Source organism: Somniosus microcephalus, chromosome 8 (assembly GCF_052327205.1).
Source record: "Somniosus microcephalus isolate GS21.2 chromosome 8, FLI_Smic_1.0, whole genome shotgun sequence".
NCBI classification, from domain to species: domain Eukaryota; kingdom Metazoa; phylum Chordata; class Chondrichthyes; order Squaliformes; family Somniosidae; genus Somniosus; species Somniosus microcephalus.
The window spans coordinates 181,675,293-181,695,108 of record NC_140994.1 but is presented as its reverse complement, the minus strand read 5'-3'; positions in this window follow the sequence as shown (position 1 = coordinate 181,695,108).

The window sequence follows — 19,816 nt, the reverse complement described above, 5'->3', positions numbered from 1 at the left end:
CACGAGGGAAGGAGATTCTTGGGATCCCTATCGGACAGGTCCGGTAGCCGCAGTCCGGGACAAGTGAGGCGCACAAGGGGTAGCTTTGGCCCCGGACCTAAAGCAGGTCCAAGCCCAATTAAGGCTGTCCCGGTAAGGAGAAGGATGGGGAGTGCATAGAAGGCCCAATCGAGGCAGCGGACGAAACTTTGAAACAGGGTTAGCGGCAGGCTGCTAGTTATATTAATCAGTGTAAACTGTTTAAACCCGAAAAGAGAAAACAGCCAGTTGTGGTAGGGTCTGAGGATAGAGATCCTCAGCCTGCAGCGGGAACAAGTTCACAGATTGCGCAGGCAGGCACTGTGGCTCGTTTAAGGGGAGGGGCCATTCACGATGCTGAGAGGGTCGTGGATAACACGTTTAGTGAGTTGGTCACACCGCAGGTAAGGGCTGCACAGGAAGATAGGAAATGGGTGACCACCAGGCGGAGCAATAGAAGCAGGCAGGTAGTGCAGGAGACCCCTGTAACCATTCCCCTCTCAAACAGGTATACCGATTTGGATACTGTTGAGGGGGATGACTCACCAGGGGAAGGCAGCAGCAGCCAACTTCCTGGCACTGGAGGTGCTCCTGCTGCCCAGGAAGGGAGGAAAAAGAGTGGGAGAGCAATAGTGGTAGGGGATTCTATAGTAAGGGGAACAGATAGGCGTTTCTGTGGCCGTAGACGTGAATCCAGGATGGTTTGTTGCCTCCCTGGTGCCAGGGTCAAGGATGTCACTGAGCGGCTGCAGGGCATTCTGGAGGGGGAGGGTGAACAGCCAGAGGTCGTGGTCCACATTGGTACCAACGACATAGGTAAAAAGAGGGATGAGGTCCTGCAGCAAGAATTTAGGGAGCTAGGTAGAAGATTAAAGAGCAGGACCTCAAAGGTTGTAATCTCTGGATTACTCCTGGTGCCACGTGCTAGTGAGTATAGGAATAGGAAGATAGAACAGATGAATGCGTGGCTAAAGGGATGGTGCAGGAGGGAGGGCTTTAGTTTCCTGGATCACTGGGTCTGCTTCTGGGAAAGGTGGGACTTGTACAAGTCGGACGGTTTACACCTGAACCAGAGGGGAACCAATATCCTTGCGGGGAGGTTTGCTAGCACTGCTGGGGGGGGTTTAAACTAACTTGGCAGGGGGATGGGATACAGAGTGGAGCTATAGTAGGGGGTGATTTACAGCCAAATACGGAGGAAAAAACAAGTCAGCTGGGAAGGCAGAGCAAATATGTGAAGGCAAAAGGGAATATGGCAGGGCTGGAAGGCATTTATTTTAATGCAAGGAGTCTTGCAAATAAGGTGGATGAACTGAAGTTGTTGTTGAACACATGGGAGTACGATATTGTTGCTATCACGGAGACATGGTTGAGGGAGGGTCAGGACTGGCAGCTCAATATTCCGGGGTATAGAATCTTCAGGCGAGACAGGGGGGGGTGTAAAAGGGGAGGGGGTGTTGCAATATTAATTAAGGAGTCAATTACTGCTGTAAGGAGGGACGATATATTAGCGGGTTCCTCTAATGGGGCCATATGGGTAGAACTTAAAAACAAAAAGGGGGCAAGCACTTTGCTGGGAGTGTACTATAGGCCCCCAAACAGTCAGGGGGAGATAGAGGAACAGATATGTAGGCAAATCTCAGAGAAGTGCGAAAATAATAGGTAATAATAGTGGGGGATTTCAACTTCCCCAATATAAATTGGGATAGTCAGAGTGTGAAAGGCTTAGAGGGTGCAAAATTCTTAAAGTGCATCCAGGAGAGCTTTTTGAGCCAACATGTAGAAAGTCCTACAAGAGAGGGGGCGGTACTGGACCTAATTCTAGGGAATGTAGCCGGGCAAGTGGTGGAAGTGTCAGTAGGAGAGCATTTTGGCGACAGTGACCACAATTCGGTGAGATTTTAGGTGGTCATGGAAAAAGACAAAGACGGCCCGGAAATAAGGGTTCTAAATTGGGGGAAGGCCGATTTTAATATGATAAGGCAGGATCTGGCAAAAGTGGACTGGGAGCAGCTACTTATAGGAAAATCCACATCAAAACAGTGGGAGACTTTCAGAAGGGAAATAGAGAGAGTACAACGCCAACATGTTCCTGTAAAGGTCAAGGGTGGGACCAACAAGCAAAGGGAACCTTGGATGACAAGGGATATACAAAAATGCATTAGGAAAAAAAGGGGGGCTTTTGGCAATTACAAAAGACTAAAGACGGAGGAAGCCCTAGAGGAGTATAAAAAGTGCAGGGGCATACTTAAAAGAGAAATTAGGAGGGCGAGGAGGGGCCATGAAATAACACTGGCGAGCAAAATAAAGGAAAATCCTAAGATGTTTTATAAGTATATTAAGGGCAAGAGGATAACCAGGAAAAGGGTAGGGCCGATTAGGGACCAAAGTGGCAATCTGTGTGTAGAGCCAGATGATGTAGGCGGGGTTTTAAATGAATTTTTTGCATCTGTGTTCACTATGGAGAAAGACGATGTAGACATAGAAATCGGGCAAGGGGACTGTGACTTACTTGAACATATTAGCATCGAGAGGGAGGAGGTACTAGCGGTTTTAGCAGGCCAAAAAGTGGATAAATCCCCAGGCCCGGACGAGATGTATCCCAGGCTGTTGTGTGAGGCAAAGGCGGAGATTGCAGGGGCTCTGACACAAATTTTCAGAACCTCTCTGGCCACAGGGGATGTACCAGAGGACTGGAGAACAGCTAACGTAGTACCATTATTCAAGAAGGGTAGCAGGGATAAACCAGGGAATTACAGACCAGCGAGCCTAACATCTGTGGTAGGGAAATTATTGGAAAAAATTCTGAGGGACAAAATTAGTCTCCACTTGGAGAGGCAAGGATTAATCGGGGATAGTCAGCATGGCTTTGTCAAGGGTAAATCATGTCTGACCAATCTGATTGAATTTATCGAGGGGGTGACCAGGTGTGTGGATGAGGGAAATGCGGTGGATGTGGTTTACATGGACTTCAGTAAAGCTTTTGACAAAGTCCCGCATAGGAGACTGGTCAAGAAGGTAAGAGCCCATGGGATCCAGGGTGCCTTGGCGCGTTGGATCCTAAACTGGCTGAGTGGCAGGAGGCAGAGGGTGATGGTCGAAGGTTGCTTTTGTGACTGGAAGCCTGTGTCCAGTGGGGTACCTCAGGGATCGGTGCTGGGTCCCTTGCTGTTTGTGATCAACATAAATGATTTGGATGAGAATGTAAAAGGTATGATCAGTAAGTTCGCAGATGACACGAAAATTGGTGGGGTGGTAAATTGCGAGGAGGAAAGCCTCAGGCTACAGGACGATATAAACGGGTTGGTCAGATGGGCGGAAAAGTGGCAAATGGAATTTAACCCTGAAAAGTGCGAGGTGATGCATTTTGGATGGACAAATAAGGCAAGGGAATACACAATGAGTGGTAAGACCCTAGGAAGTACAGAGGGTCAGAGGGACCTTGGTGTACATATACATAGATCCCTGAAGGCAGCGGAACAGGTAGATAAGGTGGTTAAAAAGGCATATGGGATACTTGCCTTCATTAGCCGAGGCATAGAATATAAGAGCAGGGAGGTTATGATGGAGCTGTACAAAACGCTGGTGAGGCCACAGCTGGAGTACTGTGTGCAGTTCTGGTCGCCTCACTATAGGAAGGATGTGATTGCTTTGGAGAGGGTGCAGAGAAGATTCACCAGGATGTTACCTGGGATGGACCGCCTCAGCTATGAAGAAAGGCTAAACAGGCTGGGGTTGTTTTCCTTGGAGCAAAGAAGGCTGAGGGGGGACCTGATTGAGGTGTACAAAATGATGAGGGGCATAGATAGGGTAGATAAAGAGGAACTTTTCCCCTTAGCAGGGGGGTCAATAACAAGGGGGCATAGATTCAGGGTAAGGGGCAGGAGATTTAGAGGGGATTTGAGGAGGAACTTTTTCACCCAGAGGGTGGTTGGAATCTGGAACTCACTGCCTGAAAGGGTGGTAGAGGCAGGAACCCTCACAACATTCAAGAAGCATTTGGATGATCACTTGAAATGCCATTGCATACAAGGCTATGGACCAAATGCTGGAAAATGGGATTAGACTGGACAGGGATTGATGGACGGTGCAGACACGATGGGCCGAAGGGCCTCTTTCTGTGCTGTAAAACTCTATGACTCTATGACTCTATGACACCCATCGATTGGGACACTCCCCCACTCTCCTGGGATCCAGATGAGGGGGGACCCGAGGGCGAAGACCCCGCCCCTGTCCCAGGTTTAGAGGAGGAGAGACTCGAGGGCGAAGACCCCGCCCCGGACCCAGGTTTGGGACCTGGGGGCGGAGGCTCTCAGCCTGCAGCAACAGGCTGCAAAGAGTTACCTGCCCCTAGCCCAGGTTCGGGAGAGGTAAAGCCTGAGGAAGAGAATCCCCGGCCAGCAAAGTGGTAAGCCCAGAGACCACACCGGAGGGGACGACGGTTCAGGTTAAAGGCCCACCAGCCAAGAAAACCCCACCCGCCAAAGTCCCGAGAAGGTCCCCATGGACGCCCCAGCCAAGGAAACCCTGGTCACCGGATCCCCATTTTAAAGGGGCAGCCTCCCAAGTCAGGGGTAAGTCCAAAGACAGAGGACCCCAGCCAGCAGCCGCAGGCTGCGAGGGAGCGGAAGTGCAGGACAGTGCGGCCACACCGAAGGCAGGCGGCGGATGTACATTGTTTAGGTAATTTAATTTAGGTATTATTAAGTTTGGGTGTTTAGCTTAAGTTAAATAAGGTGATGGGTAGTTTTAAATAAGTAATAATCTGCTAAGAATGTGTATATTTGAGTCGAGGTCACGAGACCCGACTATGCTTCACCCAAGCCAGAGAATCTCCTGGAGACCTGGCTATATGTTCTTGTATCTTTTGCAGAAAGATTTTCAGGATGAAGGGGGGCATAATCCTACTTGCCCTGATAGGACTGAGCATTGGAAAGCGAGGTGCCGTAGAGGAGTCCCACACCTATGGGTGCTCAGGAGAAAGAGAACCTATAGTCACCGACGGAAGTGGCGAACGGGACGTGGAGGAGACTGCCGTCTACGTCCACGAGGGAAGGTGGCCAGGGTGACTGGGGTTCAATTCGTCTCAGTACTCCAGCCAGACTGGGTTCACGTACGGGGAGGGCTCCCTCCTGTGCCCCAGGGTACAGGTCGTTACCACAAGGGTTAGCGTCACTGTAGGGAAACGTGTATGCTTAACATGCAAGAGACACATTCCTTTGCATACGTGGTGGTGGCTCAGAAAACTGAGCAAGGATATGAGAAACCCCGCAGTCGAGTGGGAACGGTTGGGGAACAATACCCACCGGACGATTACAGGGACTCACGGGGGATTAAGTGTGTGCCGGGACAAGTGGTGGGAACCGGATCAAGGGATTTATATCTGTATGTGGGGGTCAGAGAGGTTCTGCCCCACAGGCATATCCATCATTTTCCACCGGCAGTGGCAATACGCCGGGGAGGGGATGAAGCGGGATACCAGCTTGAAGGCGTGCGCGGTCCCATACTCCCCGATCCCAGTCAATGCCACTGAGCTTGTAACCCACCCCCAAAAGCCCCTGCCCATGACCCAGGCAGCGAGGACACACAGTGAAGGGTGCCCCGCCACCAACAAGGGACCAGGGAATGGGCTGGTACTAGTGCCTATGGATCAGGTGCTATACCAAGGGGTACACTACGCGGTAGCCTTCGTGATTTTAAATCTCACCGAGGTACACTTACCGGAGTGGTGCCCCAAGGAAACAGAGCAGCTATACCAGGCCCTATTAAAAGGAGATGTTCAGAAAATGTTATGAGTTCGATTTTGCCAATGTCAACAAAACCGAACTGTACACCACACCCCATGAGTTTTTGGGTAATGCAGGGAGGCAAAGAAGGGGAGCATGGAATTATGTTTTTACTGCGTTTAACACTGGGTCCTCTGTCATCAACAGCTTAGATGACATAGAATTACAGACCCAGATAAACGGTTTAAAAACGCAGTTAAGGAAAATCCTAATGGATGAGAACAAGGTAGTGGGCTCGGAGTTACATGAGGAAGAGGCCATGACGGTCCATTTAAAAGAAATTATAGCCGAGCTGGAGAAGCATGCAAAGACTGTGAATGCCCTCATAAGGGAGGACAGAAATGCTTCGGATCAGGCTGCGCAGAACGAGGTGTGCGTGCTGTAAGGGGCGTGGTTGCTGGGTGAGGGCCGCAGTAATCTGGAGGATTTAAAACAGGATGTAATCCCATCCTGTATCAGCAACAAGCACCTTGCAGCCCTCCATCCATTTGAGAATGCATTAAGCCCGTGCCAACTCCGGCTAGCTTCTGAAGCCTACCTGGTCCGAGTGGATTGTGGACGGTCCAACCACACCATTATGGGTTTAGTAGTTAGGATGCCGGTCATGGGTAGGACAGCCTGACCCGCGCCGGTATACAGGGTTGAGAACATTGGAGTTGATGTAAGAAAAAGGAGACTTACCATCAAGTAACTTTAAAGTAAGCTTTAAATAACTTATAAACACACTATATACACAAGAGAGGTCTTTACCATGCCTCTGGTAGAAGCCTCTTACAATACTGAACAGACCAGTATTTATACCAGTCCAACAGGAAGTGACATATGACAGGAAGTGAGGTATGTACACAGTTCATAGTTCATAGGAAGTGATGACATAACTTCCCGGAAGTTATCATTTTTATCACATTCTTCCCTCCTGCAGGATTCGGAGGCTGTGGTCTATCTTTTGGTCCGCAGCCGCCGAACAAGGAAGAGTCGCACCCGTTTGGATTCCCGTCGTAGAGGGTCGCTGGTCCGCTTACATGCGGTTGGCCATTGGTCAGAGTCTGTGTGGCCTGGATTGCCCTGTGAAGGGTCAGGGAGATCATGGCTTCGAGTACGAGCCCCAATAGGTTCAAAGTCGGACTGCCTCTGTTCAGAGGGAGGTGCAGAGCTGGTCTGTGGCGGATCAGTACTTTCATGCGCGGTACTGGGAGGGTCGCAACCTTGAGCACGGGGTTCTACCAGCACCAAGCTAGTTGGTGTCCAATCAGGATCCTGGAGAGGGGTACCCGATAGGTCCCAAGTGTTTCCTGGTGAAATGCCATCACCCGATGTCCCACTAGGTCCTGGTGGGCAGGGAGCCAGATCCCGTAATGATACGGTAGATTCTCAGCCGTCGGAATATCGTATGTTTGCATAGGTGGGGTTGGCATTGGTTAGTTCGACCTCGTCTACAAGAGGGTCATTTTTAGACGTCCGAACGTATCTTCGGAGTAATACAGGTCCAGGAGTAGTTAGCCATGACGGGAGTGATGTCCCATGAGATGAGCGACGCTGGAATCCAAAGAACCGCTCATGAGGTGTAGTATTTGTGGCTGTAGAAAGCAGGGACCGTATAGAGTGCAATGCATCCGGAAGCACTGTTTCCCATTGCTGGTCTGGTAGGCCCCGAGATCTTAAAGCGAGACGTACGGAATTCCAGATGATACCGTTATACCTCTCTACCTGCCCATTTCCGATGGGATGGTATGGTGTTGTTTTGCTTGTAGCAATTCCCCGTTCTGAGAGGAAGTCCTTGAGTTCCCTTGACATAAAGGATGGACCCCGATCTGAGTGAATATAAGCCGGCATGCCACAGAGAGAAAATACCTGCTCAAGGCAGCAGATTACTGTGGACGCCAGCATATTGGAGCAGGGGAAGGCAAACGGAAAACGTGAATATTCGTCGATCATGGTGAGCAAATATGTGTTCCGAGTTGAAGAGGGCACTGGGCCCTTAAAATCGATGCTAAGTCGTTGCATCGGTTGGGTTGCATGTATGAGTATACCATCTGAGGGGCGGAAGAACTGAGGTTTTAATTCCGCACAAAGCCGGCATTCTGAGCATATTTTCTTTACATCTCCAGTGGAAAAAGGGAGATTCCGTGATCGTACGAAATGTAGCATGCGCGTAACGCCAGGATGACACAAACCATTGTGGACATCCATAAGAGTGGAGGATGACATAGTGGAGCAGAATGCCCGTGTGAGGGTGTCCGGGGCCACATTCTCCTTGCCAGGCCGATAGAGAATGGTATAACCAAAAGAGGCCAGTTCCATCCTCCAAAGTTGTATTTTATTATTCTTAATTTTGGTTCGTTTTCGATTATCGAGCATGAAGGCGACTGATCGTTGGTCCGTGATCAATGTAAAGTGCTGGCGAGCTAGAAAATGGTTCCACTTCCGTACTGCCTCTATGATGGCTGTGGCTTCTTTCTCAACCAGAGGATAATGTAGCTCGGCACCTTGTAAGGTCCTGGACATAAATGCTACAGGACGACCTTCCTGATTCAGAGTAGCCGAGATCGCCACCTCCGAGGCATCACATTCAACCACGAAAGGGAGATTCTCATCAATGGAGTGAAGAGCCGCTTTCTCCAACTGTGTTTTGAGAAGGTTAAAGGCTGCAACAGCCGCTGTTCCCAGTGGAAATGATCTAGCATGCAGCAAGGGTTGGATTTTGTCCAAAAAATGAGGAATCCATTTAGCGTAGTATGCAAACAGACCGAGAGCCCGACATAAAGAAGCCGGATTCTTAGGTGACGGGAGCTCTTGGAGCGGGCGAAGTCTTTCTGGGTCTGGCTTAATGATACCATTGCCTACGCAGTAGCCAAGGATGTTGATGGTCGGTTGCGACTCAACAGATTTGGATTCATTCAGGGTCAAATTACGGCGATGGAGGGCATCCCGAAATTTTTGGAGGTTGGAGTCGTGTTCCTGTTGATCGTGACCTGCAATGGTAATGTTATCAAGATAGGGAAAAGTGTCCCTTAGGTTTTCCTGCTTAACCAGGCCATCCATTGCCCGTTGAAAGACAGCCACTCCATTAGTAACCCCGAATGGGAGGCGACGAAATTGGTACAGCCGTCCATTAGCCTCAAAGGCTGTGTACTGCTTATCTGAGACCTTCAAGGGTAACTGATGATAGGCACTTTTTAAATCGTAAGTTGAGAACACTTTGTATTCGGACAGTTTATTAACCATATCATCAATGCGTGGCAATGGGTAGGCGTCCAAGTCGGTATATTGATTGATGGTTTGCGAATAATCGATGCATAGTCGCTGTTTGTGAGGTTTTAGAGGGTTCTTGACAATGACGACTTGAGCCCGCCAGGGCGACGAACATGGTTCAATGATATCCTCTGCTAGAAGTTGAGAGGTTTCAGCCGCAATAAAAGATTGGTCTTCCTGATTAAAGCGCCGCGATTTCGTTATTATCGGTTTGCATTGAGGCGGAATACTGGCAAATAATGAGGGTTCATCAAGTGAAGTTGCTGATAATGCACAAAGTGGTAATTTAGACGGTATATTAGAAATAGTAAGTCCGGGTTTGGATCCACCAAACTCAATGGTGAGTTTCTTATGCTGTTTTTGGAAGTCCAGCCCTAAGAGGAGATCACTACATAAGTCCTTGAGCACCGAAAGTCGGGTGGAGGGATACATACGACCATGAAGTGTCATATCAACAACACAAAAGCCGGAGATTCTGGTATTAAGTGATGACTGGGCCATCGCAATTGCCTGGTCCGATGGGAAGACATGTAGTTTCAATTTCGCAACAATCTGTTCCTTAATGAAACTATCAGTACTTCCTGAGTCAATTAAGGCATCTAAGGTATGCCCTTTAATTGAAATTTTTGTGGCTGCATGAGACAGGTTCTGTGGGCAAGCAGCTGTAATTGGTGTCATTGCACAGAGAGTGGCTAAAACTCTCGGTGTGCTTCTTCGGGAGAGAGCTCGAGAGGAAGCTTGATAGGTCCTAGCTGGAGCATCTTGATAGGCCCTAATTGGGGCAGTTCGGTAGGCCTTAGCTGGATTGGCCCTCGTAGAGGCCCTTGATAGGCAAACTTTAGCAAAGTGTCCTTTTTTCCCGCAATAACTGCAGATTGCATTGCGAGCAGGGCAGGTTTTCCTAGGGTGAAAAGCATCTCCACAAAAGAAGCATTCCTTCCTAGATTGCCAAGAGGCTGCTAAAGTGGGGTCATCCTCCTCTTCTTCATCAGAATTATCAGAATTAGATTCCCCCATGATAGGGTTCACCTGAGACCGCTTGAATTGTCTGGTTGCAGCTACAGCAGCAGATCGAGATCTGGGCAGCTGATAGAGGTCTGCATTTCTCTTTGCCAAATCCAGTGAACAAGCTAGGTCAAAAGCTTTTTGTAGCTCAAGTGTTTTACTTTCTAGTAGACGCTGGCGTATAAATGGAGAGGCAATCCCGCAGATGAAAGCATCACGAATCATTTCTTGGCGGTACAGCTCAGCTGAGGCTGCCTGAAAGTTACAATCTACGCTGAGCCTGCGAAGTTCTTGCAGGAATTCATCAATTGATTCCCCTGGCCCTTGTCGGGCTGTGGCCAGTAGATGTCTAGCATAGACCTCATTTGGGGTCTTCGCATACAGTTTCTTAAGTGCCCGAATCACCTCTTCGTAATTATCCCATTCATCAACATATTCGAACACTTTTGGGGTCACATAATTGACAAGTATCTTCAATTTAGCAGGAGCATCCGCTTTACATTCATCCAGAAAATTCTCAAAAGTACGATACCAATGCTTCCATACCCTGCCAGCTGCTGGTGTATTCGGGTCCAAGTCCAGACGAATAGGTCTAAGGATTTTCTCCATGATGGGTGGTTCCCTGGATCCTTAACTTCCGAGTTTGTCTGAAGGTCTAGTATTTGTCAGTGTAAATATTAAGTTACTTAAATTGATGTAAGAAAAGGGAGACTTACCATCAAGTAACTTTAAAGTAAGCTTTAAGTAACTTATAAACACACTATATACACAAGAGAGGTCTTTACCATGCCTCTGGTAGAAGCCTCTTACAATACTGAACAGACCAGTATTTATACCAGTCCAACAGGAAGTGACATATGACAGGAAGTGAGGTATGTACACAGTTCATAGTTCATAGTTCACAGGAAGTGATGACATAACTTCCCGGAAGTTATCATTTTTATCACAGGAGTCATTCAGGGGGGTGCACACATTCATTTCACAGCGGTCCCACCTTACGTCATAAAGTGGGAGCACGCTATGACAGGTACTGACCTCTCAGGGTGCCGGAGCCGGGGAGCACACATAATCCTGTGTCCCCAGCACTTGAATGCCTATTCAAAACTACAGTGTGGGTTCAGAGCTGCTGGCGCGAAGCCTATAAATTGTACCATGGAGGCAATGGCACAAGGACATGTTCCCCCACAGGTAGCATATATAGGAGGTGGGACATATTGTGTCACCACAGGAGCACCCCACTACCAGCATGGACAGCATAGCTGGTGTTCGGTTAGTGACAGCAGCTTCTGCTTTAAACCCAAGGCAGAAGTTCAAGTGACCCAGGAATGAATTCTCCCCATTCCTGAACCCTCCACTGTTCACCTCACTGTAAAGGAGAATTTTACCAACCTGCAAAAGTATGTAGCACATTTCGGCTATGAAATTCCCCCTCTCCCAGAACATCTTACCAAAATACTCAAAGCAGTTACAGTTTCACAGAAACATTTTTACACTCTGAAGCAGAAAACAGTAAAGATAGGGACTAAGATATTGGACATTGTGATTCCACCCTGGTGGGACATTTTCAATAATATAGAGGTCCCTTTGTGGTTCAGACTGGCTTCCCACATTCTCGTGGTTTGCCAGTTGGGGATAGTATTTTACCTAGTATGCACTCAGTGCAAGGGAAAAGGTCAAATACTAGAATTCCGAAAACAAAGGACCTGGAAGGAACATTATGTTAAGGTGGAGGGAGATACACCTGTTTGAATGTGTTGTTTGTATTGTTGATTAAAGATTGTTTTTTTATGTTCTTTTATGGTTTTTAATAAAGATGTTCAGCATGTTGTTTGTAATAAAGATGTATGTGTACCAAGTGGTGCAGGGGTGTTGGACCCCTCCATGCTTGGATGTGTGTAAACAACTGTAATTATTCTATGTATGCTTATGTACACTACATTTTTACAGAATGGGAAATGCATGTGTTGTGTGTATCCTAGTTAGTTAATTACAGTGGAAGGTTGACTATGGAGGGTCGGAAACTTTGCTCACCTTATCAGGATGATACTTAAAGCAAGCTTAGTGTCAACGGGGGGAGTGTAGGGTTCTCAAAATTCCCACATTCCCCGAAATTATGGATCAAGGGACCCTGTGTGGACAAGTTATTAAAAACAGGGTACCCAAAATGGCTTCTGTAACCTCGTGACCAAAACCGACAGGATTTTTAAAGCAGGGCTCTGCAGACAGGCAGGCCCAGAGACGAAACTTAAAATGCAGGAATCTGTGAAAAGGACTCTGTGGAGACAGACAGCCAAAGTAAACACAGAATATGCATTCATTCGAATTGAAACAGATCAAGCCAGAATGGGCCTAAAGTCGAGGCCATTAGGTTTCTGCATTTTAATCGGTAACGGCTCATAGTAGCCATCAAGTCAGGATGGGGATAATTAAGTTTCATCCATGACAAACAACCAGGACATCGGGGCCATTAGACCCGGAGACAACCACTCCACAAGTCGTTAAAATAAATGGCTGTAATCAGTTTAAATGAGCCCGCCAAAAGTTAGACAAAGGACTGACCTGATTTGGCGCGCAGATAAGGGATGAAGAATCGGGTATAATTGTAGGCCCATCAGTGGCAATCGCGCTGCTTGACTCTTGCTCTGGCCTCTTATCATGTGGCTTTGGCCTGCTGCCTCTCGTTCTCGTGCCCTGGCCTCGTGGCGGGCTCTCTTCTCGCTTCCCGCACCGCTCAACAACCAAGGACGCCCATTACACTGGGGCCAAATGCGGGAGGAGAACGAGACCCGAGTTAAAAACCACACAGGACACACAGGCCACAAACGGGCAGATGAGACGAGACAAGACGAAGAATTAGGTAAACCGATAAGAGCAGAGAAGGGCAGCGAAAGACGCATTGGGGAAAAACTAAACGCCTAGTTATAAGCTGGTGTTTGGTGAATAAGTTGGCATTGCATGCATGGACAGCAAAACCCCGTTGTGATGAATAAGTTGGTGTTCGAAGAATGGGTAGCAGCGCCCGTGACGAATAAACTGACGTTCGAAGCATGGGTAGTAAAATCATTTAGACGGTAAAGACCGCCAACCGACCCCCAACCGTAACATTATCGCTGACGGCCGCCCAAGGGAGAAGAAGAAGAAAACCCATCGCGACTCGACGACGACGGTAGCTGAGGAAAAGGAGGGTGCTTCGCATCAACAACTCCAGCACCGCGCCCTGAGACCACGTGGCGATGGGATACCCCAAAGGACAGCAAGAGCGAACCTCAAAACCAACCGAATTAAAGCAACAGGTTTTGGATTGGTGAGCATGAATTCCTGGCCCCTCATAGCTTAACCTAGTTAGGTATAGGGGGTGGGATAAGGATAAGGGGATTGTTAATGTAGTTGTTTTCCCTCGATGTGCCGTGTGTTCCCCATTCCCATATAAGTGTAACTGTTTTATGCCTGTAACTATACCAGTAATTCTCAGTAGTATTGTGTTTTATTCAGCCTTTTAATAAAATTTTGGTTTTCTTGCATCAAACCACTTGTCTACTCGATTTTCTGTATCGCCGCCTGTACCTAAGTCCGATGTCTGGAGCCTAGGGGTGTGGAGCGATTCGAACCGCTCAGAGACAGTCAGGGGCAGAGCTGACTGGGCACACATGCCAAAAAAACCCTACATCATGCCCTATCTTTGCTTTCCTAATTTCCTTTTTATTTTCACCCCTGCACTTTTTATACTCCTCTAGGCTTTCTGCAGTATTGATCTCTCGGTATCTGACAAAAGCTTCCCTTTCTCCCTTATCCCTGTATGCTCCTTGACATCCAGGGGGCTCTAGATTTGTTAGTCCCACCCTTTTTCTTTGTGGGAACATATTTGCTCTGGACCCTCACAATCTCCTCCTTGAATGCCTCCCACTATTCTGACACTGATTTACCTTAAAGAAGCTGTTTCCAGTCCACTTTTGCTAAATCACATCTCAGCTTAGTAAAATTGGCCTTTCCCGAATCGAGAACTTTTACACCTGGTCTATCTTTGTCCTTTTCCATAACTATGCTAAATCTAACTGAATTATGATCACTACCACCAAAATGCTCTCCCATTGATACCCCTTCCACCTGCCCACCTTCATTCCCTAAAACTAAGTCCAGAACTGCCCCCTCTCTCGCTGGTCTTGTTACATACTGGCTGAAAAAGTTCTCCTGAATGCATTTTAAGAATTTTGCACCTTCTATACCTTTCACACTAATTTTATCCCATTTAATATTAGGGTAGTTGAAATACCCTACTGTTGCTGCCTGTTAGGGAATATATATATATATATTTTAATAACATAGATTTTAATATGATTAAACTAATGACTGAAAGTGCTGATTGTGCTTAAACAGCCACAGAAAAAAGGACCACATGTAAGATTGTAGAACAAAGACATGGTGTGATGTATCAGATCCAATCACAGCGTGGTAATGTCACATAGGCTGATGTATCAGATCCAATCACAGCATGGTAACATCACATCGGCTGATTCAGCTTAACTTTAGAACAAAGGAATGAGTGATGTATAAGAGATCCAATCAGTGTGATAATGTCAGATCGGCCGATGTAATTGAACCAACCATGGCTCTGCATGCATGCTTCTGAGCCAATGGTAATAAAGGGGGCGGGTACATTTGCTGTGACCTGCTGCTGTATAAAAACCAGCCATTTTGAACATGCTTGTTAGTACAACAAAGGAAAGTCAAACATGTAAGTCAGTGCTGCAATAAATCGACTATTTAAAACTTACCACTGGACTCGCAAACTTTTATTTTAGTGTGTTGACCTCAGATCAGTGTGGTCCACTGAAATGACCTTGATCTAACACTGCCCTATTGTTTTTGCACTTTGTAATGTATTATCACATGGTTTGTCACATGGTGTAGTATGAGCATGCTCAGTTCGCTCTGGCCTAGTAAACAAGCACATTGACTAGCAGCTCATCCTGTCTCTGCCCTTCAGTTGTTCTACCCACATATATTACATTTTGGCGATGAGAATGGGATCCCAAAGCCATTTTTAGGGTTATGGAAGGACACAGTGTTCAACCTTTGAGTGGAAAAGTTTAAGGTGAATTTGTCACTCCTAAACTGAATTTCTGTGATGTTTTACTGCAGAATTATCAGTGCTTTGCCTTTGCATGTATGTATACACAGCAACAGCGGCGTTGATTCTCACAGGTACACAGGTAGTATGCTGAGTCACTGTTCGATGGGATCAGGACAGTCATGGCAGCACCTACAGGATTCATCAGAAGTCTTGGCATGTATGACCGAGCTCACGAACCATTCAGTTCTTATAGTGAGTGGATGGAGATGTTTTTTTAGGGCCAATAACATTATTGAGACCGAAGGTGCAGATGAGAATGTTCAAGCTCAAAATAAATTAAGTTGTGAATGGAAGAAAGCAATTTTTCTAATGGAGATCGAGCCAGATGTCTATGGAATGTTGACAAACCTACCCACACCAGGGAAAGTGAAGGATGCGTCATTTGAGGACATTGACAAGAAACTTGAGGACCATTTTGACCCAAAGCCATTAGAAATAGCAGAGAGCTATAAGTTTGGTATTGGAAACCAAAAGCAAAGTGAAACCATCAGTGAGTACATGGTAGCTCTTAAGAATCTGTCTTTGCATTGTAACTTCGGCACATTTTTGGATTGTGCGATGCGAGATAAGTTTGTGTGTGGACTGGTGGATGAGCGCACGTAGTCCAACTTTCTGAACACTCCAAATCTAATGTTTGACATAGCATGCAAAATTGCCCTATCTATGGAGATGGCATCTAAGAATGCTAGGGAGCTCCGTCCAACTAAAGTGACTAGTGCAGCTGAGGTCTACAGTCACAAAGCCACCACTGACCCTAAAGTTGTGAGACCAAGTCAAAAGTGTGTCAGTGAGAGCAGTTCAGTGGATTTTTATCGCTGCAATGGAAATCACTCACCACAGTCCTGCCAATACAGAAATGTGAAGTGTTTTCACTGCCAGAAACAAGGCCATATTTCAACAGCTTGCAGAGCTAGACCTAAAACAGGAAGTAAGAACCATTCTAGTAGCAATGCAAAGCTGTGACAACAAAAGGGAGGAGTTCACAATATTGAAGTGAACACACCTGATGTTGAAGAACTAGGCATCTACTGTATCTATGCCACTAGCGGCAATGCTAGCAGTGGTGAGAAAGACTTCCGTACAAAACTTTTGGTCAATGACCAATATATTGATATGTGTATCGACTGCTATCATGAGTAAGGACACATATGAGAGTAAGTTTAACCAAATTCTCTTCTCTTTCTTAGGCAGTCCCTCGGAACCGAGGATGACTTGCTCCCACACTAAAAATGAGTTCTTGGGTGACTGATGAGTCCAATGCGGGACCTACAGTCTCTGTCACAGATGGGGCAGATGGTGGTTGAAGGGGCGGGTGGGTGGGGTGCTTGGGTTGACGTGCGCTCCTTCCACTGTTTCCGCTTGGCTTCTGCTTGCGCCCGGCGAAGAGACTCGAGGTGTTCGGCGCCTTCCTCCACTTTGTGTGGTCTTGGGCCAGGGATTCCCAGTTGTTGGAGGGGATGTTGCACTTTTTCAAGGAGGCTTTGAGGGTGTCCTTGAAGCATTTCCTCTGCCCACCTGGGGCTCTCTTGCCATGTCGGAGCTCCGAGTAGAGCGCTTGATTTGGGAGTCTCGTATCGGGCATGCGGACGATGTGGCCCATCCATCGGAGCTGATCGAGCGTGGTCAAAGCTTAGATGCTGGGGATGTTGGCCTGAGCGAGAACACTGATGTTGGTGCACCTATCCTGCCAATGGATTTGCAAGATCTTGCAGAGGCAGCGTTGGTGGTACCTCTCCAGTGCTTTGAGGTGCCTGCTGTACATGGTCCATGTCTCTGAAGCATACAGGAGGGCGGGTATCACTACTGCTCTGTAGACCATGAGCTTGGTGCTGGGTTTGAGATCCTGGTCTTCAAACATTCTCTTCCTCAGGCGACCGAAGGCTGCACTGGCACACTGAAGGCGGTGTTGGACTTCGTCATCGACGTCTGCCCTTATTGACAGTAGGCTCCCGAGGTATGGAAATTGGTCCACGCGTCCAAGGCCTCGTCATGGATTTTGATAATCGGTGAGCAGTACTGTGTGGCAGGGGTAGGTTGGTAGAGGACCTTTGTCTTACGGATATTTAATGTATGGGCCATGCTCTCGTACGCTTCGGTGAAGGTGTTGACGATGGTTTGGAGTTCGATCTCAGAGTATGTGCAGACGCAAGTGTCGTCTGCACACTGTATTTCGATGACAGAGGATGGGACGACCTTGGATCTGGACTGGAGGTTGATCAGTTTCCCATTTGTTCTGTAGATTAGCTCCACTCCAGCTCTGTCATGAGTAAGGACACATATGAGAGCAAGTTTAATTAAATACCACTTACAAAGAGTACCGTAGATTTAAAAACATACTCCGGAGAAATCCTCGCGACATGTGGACAAATGGAATGTACAGTTCAGCACAATGGCCAGTCAGTAAAGCTGCCTATTATTGTACAACAACAGGCCAACCCTCATGGGCAAAGACTGGTTGAGAAAGTTGAAACTAGACTGGAAAAACATCTTCAGTGTAGATGCTTCAAAGAAGCGACTCGACACAATGCTGAACAGGTATAAAAGTATGTTCTCAGACAGTAAGAACATAAGAACATAAGAAGTAGGAGCAGAAGTAGGCCATACGGCCCCTCGGGCCTGCTCTGCCATTCAATAGGATCATGGCTGATCCGAATCTAGACTCACATCTACTTCCCTGCCCTCTCCCCGTTACCCCTAATTCCCTTATCTGCTAGGAAACTGTCTATCTCCATTTTAAATTTATTTAATGTTGCTGCTTCCGCAGCTCTCTGGGGTAGCAAATTCCATAGATTTACTACCCTCTGAGTGAAGAAGTTTCTCCTCATCTCAGTTTTGAAAGGGCAGCCCCTTATTCTTAGATTATGCCCCCTAGTTCTAGTCTCACCCATCAGTGGAAGCATCCTCACCGCATCCACCCGATCAAGCCCCCTCACAATCGTATATGTTTCGATAAGATCGCCTCTCATTCTTCTGAACTCCAATGAGTAGAGTCCCAACCTACTCAACCTTTCCTCATACGTCAACCCCCTCATCTCCGGAATCAACCGAGTGAACCTTCTCTGAACCGCCTCGAGAGCAAGTATATCTTTTCTTAAATGTGGAAACCAAAACTGCACGCAGTATTCCAGGTGTGGCCTCACCAATACCCTGTATAACTGCAGCAAGACTTCCCTGTTTTTATACTCCATCCCCCTTGCAATAAAAGCCAAGATTCCATTGGCCATCCTGATCACCTGCTGCACCTGCATACTAACTTTTTGTGTTTCATGCACCAGGATCCCCAGATCCCTTTGTACTGTAGCACTTTGCAGTTTCTCTCCATTTAGATAATAACTTGCTCTTTGATTTTTTTCTGCCAAAGTGCATAACCTCACACTTTCCAACATTATATTGCATCTGCCAAATCTCTGCCCACTCACTTAGCCTGTCTATGTCCTTTTGCAGGTTTTTTATGTCCTCCTCACTCACTGCTTTCCCTCCCATCTTTGTATCGTCGGCAAACTTGGATATGTTGCACTCGGTCCCTTCCTCCAAATCGTTAATATAGATTGTAAAGAGTTGGGGTCCCAGCACTGACCCCTGCGGAACACCACTAGTTACTGATTGCCAGCCCGAGAATGAACCATTTATCCCAACTCTTTGTTTTCTGTTAGATAGCCAATCTTCCACCCATGCCAGTATATTACCCCCAATCCCATGATTTCGTATCTTGATCAGTAATCTTTTGTGTGGAACCTTGTCAAATGCCTTTTGGAAGTCCAAATACACTACATCCACTGGTTTCCCTTTATCCACCCTGTATGTTACATCCTCAAAGAATTCGAGCACATTTGTCAAACATGACTTCCCCTTCATAAAACCATGCTGACTCTGTCCTATTAAATTATGTTTATCCAAATGCTCTGTTACTGATTCCTTAATAATGGACTCCAACATTTTGCCAACCACAGATGTTAGGCTAACTGGTCTATAGTTTCCAGCTTTTTGTCTACTTCCCTTCTTAAATAAGGGTGTTACATTAGCAGTTTTCCAATCTGCCGGGACCATTCCTGAGTCCAGGGAGTTCTGGAAAATAATCACCAATGCATCCACAATCCCTACCGCCACTTCTCTCAAGACCCTAGGATGTAGGCCATCAGGTCCGGGGGATTTATCCGCCTTAAGTCCCATTATTTTACTGAGTACCATCTCCTTAGTGATTTTAATCGTGTTTAGCTCCTTCCCCCCCATTGCCCCCTGTTTGTCCAGTGTTGGGATATTTTTAGTGTCCTCTAATGTAAAGACTGATACAAAATATTTGTTCAGCGTCTTTGCCATCTCCATGTTCCCCACCACTAGTTTCCCGGTCCCATCCTCTAAGGGACTAACGTTCACTTTAGCCACCCTTTTTCTTTTTATATAGCTGTAGAAACTCTTGCTATCTGTTTTTATATTTTTTGCTAGTTTACTTTCATAATCTATCTTCCCTTTCTTAATTAATCTTTTAGTTATTGTTTGCTGGCTTTTAAATGCTTCCCAATCTTCTATCCTCCCACTCGATTTGGCTACTTTATATGCCCTGGGTATGATGCGCATATCCGCATCAAGTCCAACGTGAAGCCTGTATATTGTAAGGCAAGGTCCC